Source organism: Alosa alosa, chromosome 2 (genome assembly GCF_017589495.1).
Source record: "Alosa alosa isolate M-15738 ecotype Scorff River chromosome 2, AALO_Geno_1.1, whole genome shotgun sequence".
NCBI classification, from domain to species: domain Eukaryota; kingdom Metazoa; phylum Chordata; class Actinopteri; order Clupeiformes; family Clupeidae; genus Alosa; species Alosa alosa.
This window is the reverse complement of record NC_063190.1, coordinates 10,923,726-10,929,137: the sequence shown is the minus strand read 5'-3', so window position 1 is coordinate 10,929,137 and position 5,412 is coordinate 10,923,726.

The following is a 5,412-nucleotide window of genomic DNA, read 5'->3' as shown; positions in this document are numbered from 1 at the left end:
ACCGCCTAAGGCAGGAAAAACTTCCACCATAGCAATAAATCAGGTAAATACTTAGCAAATCAAATCCAACGTAACAAAGAAAAAAATCAACAATCCCGGTCATAAAGAACTCAGCAGGAAGCTAACCAGCTCACCTGAAGAAATAAATCATGTTTTTTACCAGTTTTACAATAAACTATATTCTTCAGAAATAAACCCCAACCATGAATTCATAGACTCTTTTCCTAAACAGCATTGAATTACCACAACTCAATGAGACCGAAATAAAAAACCTAGAATCACCTATAACTCAACAAGAACTGTTTGATGCTCTGAAACAGATGCCTGATAATAAAGCACCAGGTCCGATGGCTTTCCCTGCTGAGTTCTACAAACAATTTTGGACCATCTTAGCTCCACTTTTCATCAGAATGATTAATGAATCAAAACAGAAAGGACGCCTTCCAACTAGTTCCACCACAGCCTCAATTTCACTGCTCCTCAAGCCCAATAAGGACCCAACATTGCCATCCAGCTACCGACCAATTTCTCTCCTCAATGTGGACAATAAGATAATCGCAAAAAATGCTAGCACACAGATTAGCAGAGGTCACCCCATCCATTATCCACCCAGACCAAACAGGCTTCATTAAAGGTAGAATTTCATCCACCAACACCCGCAGACTGTTAAATATAATGTATCACTCTACAAATTTTCAAGATAATACCATCATAGCAACTCTGGACGCAGAAAAAGCTTTTGATAGGGTGAACTGGAATTTCCTGTTTTCCACATTAGGGAGGTTTGGCTTCGGGAGTCGCTCATTAACTGGATTAAACTTCTATATACCTCTCCTTCAGCCACAGTAATCACCAATGGACTAACATCACAAAGTTTCACTCTTCACCGGGAACTAGACAGGGTGCCCACTCTCCCCTCACTATTTACAATCTTCATTGAACCCCTAGTAGCTGCCATCCGTCAGAACCCCCTCATCAAAGGTGTCCAGACTCCATATATGCATCACAAAATCAGCCTTTATGCTGACGACATTCTTCTCTTTTCTTCAAGACCCCACAACATCAGTAGAAGAAACCATCAAACTCATTGACACATTCTCTAAAATTTCTGAATACTCAATCAATTGGAATAAATCTGCAGTTCTCCCATTACATCCCAACAGCTGGGATGTGACAGCCAACTCTTCACCTATCCCACTCTGCACTAACTATATCACTTACTTAGGGATAAAAGTCTCCCCCAGGCTGTCAGACTTATTTAGCCTAAATTATTCCCTACTCACTTCAATAGATGATGACCTTCAACGCTGGAAGAACCTCCCATTATCCATCATGGGCAGAATCTCAGTAATCAAAATGACAATACTGCCCAAAAAATAAACTATCTATTCTCTATGATTCCAACCCAGCCCACCACCCTCTGGTTTAAGTCTCTCGATTCATTAATCACTAAATTCTACTGGAAAGATAAGACCCCAAGGATCAAACTCGCCACTCTCCAAAAACCAAAAGCAATGGGAGGACTAGAGGCCCCACACTTCCAGCACTATGCCCTGGCCAACCAGCTCCACTTCATCCACAAATGGCTACACCCCACCCCCTCAGACAACACCTGGTTAGACCTAGAACAAACAATCTGTAAAGAAATTAAAATCTCAGATCTCCCCTTTCTGCAGTCAGTCGGTCAAAAACATCCATCCTTCAAAGCCCCAACAATTTCAGCTACTCTGACAGCCTGGTGGAGATTCTACCACATCACTGATTCACCTATAGCACCATCAATTCGCACCTCCGATTTGGAATAACCCAGATTTCACCGTCAATAAAAAAAAACACTTAACTTTCACACATGGATGGGAAAGGGCATCACTCACCTTCAACACATTCTTCAAGACAATAATCTGGCCTCATTTTCCTGTTTGGTCCAGAAGCACGCATCGAGAGTAAACACTTCTTACAATACCTGCAAATTAAATCATCTATCCTAGGAAAAATTAACATCCAGACAGCTAACCTTGACATTCCCCACCAATCTCAGAGCTGCTTAATATTCCTCTCCCAAAAAAATACTCTCCCAAATTTACAAAATTATATCTTGTTCAGAAAAACAATTGGCCTGCCATATCACAAATGGGAATCAGACTTATCAATTACTCCCGGTGCCGACTTCTGACCAAATGTGCAAAAACATCTACCTCATGACAAAGAATAGTAATCTACAACTAATACAATACAAGGTTCTTCACAGATTCCACTTCACTGCACATAAATTGGCAAAATGGGGTTTGGCTCGATCTTTGCACTCACTGCACACAAAATAACCCAGATACATACATTCATGGGTTTGGCATTGCACTCCAATCAACCACTTCTGGGTGAGTGTCACAAAATCTCTCTTCCATCTTTGGCTGTCACATCCCAGCATCCCTTCCTTATGCATACTTGGTGATACATCCACAGTCAATTTAAGCAACTCCGCAATAAAACACTGCTGGTAGCTTGACTATTGCCAAGAAAACAATCCTCATGAACTGGAAATCTAAGAAAAAGCTCACATCACTCATTGGAAAAACTTGTTAACAGACTATATATCATTAGAAAACCTATCAACTACAAACTTAATCAATACTCAGGATACAACCTCTCCTTGGTACCCCTTTATCACCTACTTACAGTCCTGACCTCTTTTGCCTGAGTTCCATCTCCACACGATCATAACACACTTCATCAACAGATACACATATCATCTAACACTAGGCAGGGGGGGTAGCTGAACCATTATTGTTATTATTATTATTATTATTATATTATTATTAGTAGTAGTAGTAGTAGTAGTAGTAGTAGTAGTAATATAAATAGCATCCCCTTCTTTCCCTCCCTTTATTTACATTCTCTGATAACTTTACTAATTTCACTCTTTCTCTCTGCCTCCCCATCGCTATTCTGCTGGGCCCCATTGGATGGCTTGGGAGACTCGGTCCTGGCGGGTCGCTGTGTGGTTTTGCATTGGTTGGGTCCTGTGGGTTATCTATTGGCCCTGGGCCCCGTGTGCACCCTCCTCATACGCCATGCACACGCCTTGTCCTGGAAGCACACAGCACGCTTTACTCTTTTAATCGCACTACATGTTAGGTGACATACATAAAAAAAAACTACAAACAGGCTAGGGTAAGAGTGGAGTGCAGGTAGATGCCTCATCAGGTGTCTATCTGCATGCCTCACTTATTTTAATGCACACATTGTTGAGGCATACATCTTACACAGGGTAGTGTGGTGTGCATGGGGAAATCCTGACAGATATTCACCATGCATGCCCACTTCTTTTAATGCTACATTCTAGATAGACCCCTCAACCTAGCCATTCACATACTGTACATATTTAGGTCAAGAGTGGCGGTTGGGTGAAGGTCTGGGGGCTAGGTGTGGTTGGTCGTGGTAGTGGGGGATGTGTGCATATGCTGGGGGGCCTGAGGCGATGGGTGGCACGCAGGTCCTCCCTCTGTCAGCTTCGTCGCAGTATAAACTGCAGGGGCTGGGTGGAACTGTGGCCATTAATGGGTGCCCAGGTTGGCAATCAGTCAGGCAATCAACCAGGCAATCAGTTATTCCTATTATTATACTTATCATTAATAGAATAATTACAACTCCTCTCCTCTGAAACCCTCCCTCTCCCTCTCTATGTTCCAGCTTCTCCTCCTGGCCCAACAGCAAACCAGCCTTATATATAGGCACACACACACACACACATACATCCTCACATACTCACTACCCCTCACCCCCCCATCCCCACCCCCCCATCCCAACACCACCTCATTCACACTCTTAGAGCTACCATCCGCACTTCCCCCATCCCCTTCTTTTCATTCCGGTCATCAATTTCATCCCTGATAATCATATCTGTAATCATCCTGGACGAAATCATCCTTAGCCTTTCTGTTATTAATGTTATGTTGTGTTATGTTTGTAGAAGCAAGTCAATGTGATGTCTTGTTAAGTTTACAGTATGTGTTTATGTAATGTACGCCTGTTTGTCGTATGTAGTATTCATGTGCATGTCATAGTGTTGCATTTTCTGTAATGTCAATGATGTTTGCAAATAAAAAAAAAAAAAATCTTGTTTTATCGTCAAAAAAATAAATAAATAAATAAAAAAAAAATAAAAAAAATTCATTTCAAACAATAGAGAGGTGCTGGAGTCCATCTGTGTGTCAGACCTTGCTGCTGCTGAAGAATGTTGATCTGAATCATGACAACCTTCCGTGCAAAGTGCTTTGGGAGGAGGTGGAATGTAGAGCATGACTCCTTCTCCTTTAGAGTCTTGCTCAGTGAAAAGCCATTTACTTGACGCGGGCATTCTCTCAATTGTGGTTTCTATTCTGACCCATTGGGATTTTGGCCCCATTTGTCCTATTAGGAAAGAAGGTGCTGCAAGAAATGTCAAAAGGGGAATCAGTTGGGATGAACCACTACCCAGTGCGTTGAGGCCAAGGTGGAGAGATGATTGAATGACTTATCAAACCTTGAACAGATACAGATCCCAAGATGCCTCATGCCTCTAAACTTTGGAAAGTTTGCAAGTAGAACTGCATCATTTTTTCTGATGCTAGCAGTTACGGGTATGGCCAGTGTTCTTACATCAGATTAGTGAGTGAAGATAAGATCCACTGTGCCTTGATCATGGGGAAGGCAGAGTCGCACCCACAAAGGTTGTCACTATACCACGGTTGGAGCTTACTGCAGCTGTGGTCTCTGCTGCTGTGAAATATATGCTGCATGAAGAATTGGAGGTGAAAGTAGACAGGGAATACTTTTGGACAGATTATGAGTAGTCCTTGGCTACATTAACAATGAAGCCAGAAGATTCCATGTCTTTTGTTGCTAACCGTGTCCAGAGAATTCGGGAATCTACAGACCCAAGACAGTGGTATTACATCAACACGGAGGAGAACCCTGCTGACCATGCTTCAAGGGGCCTGAAGGTAGAGGAGCTTATCAATTCAACTTTGGCTTACAGGGCCCCACTTCCTCTGGGAGAGAGAAATAGTGGCCAACCAAGGAACACCAGAGCTATTGGTGGGAGGCCCTGAGGTCAAGGTGGTCACACATTGACAATTGAGGGGTCACAATACAAGAGGATTTTCAAAAACAGTTGTCGCGGTTCTCAAAATGGTCCACAGTTGTGAATGTAATTGCCCGATTCAACGACTGGCAAAGAGAATTAAGGCAGCAGAACCTCTCAGTGTGGAAGAAAGAAGGAAGGCTGCATACACACTGATCCAGCTTGCACAGAATCATGCTTTCAAGGAAGAATTGGATATGCTGAGTCACAAATCTGAAAGCTGCCTCGCAAACCATCCCACTGCACCAGCTCGACCGCTTTCCTTCAAGATGGGATATTGAGGGTGGGAGGGG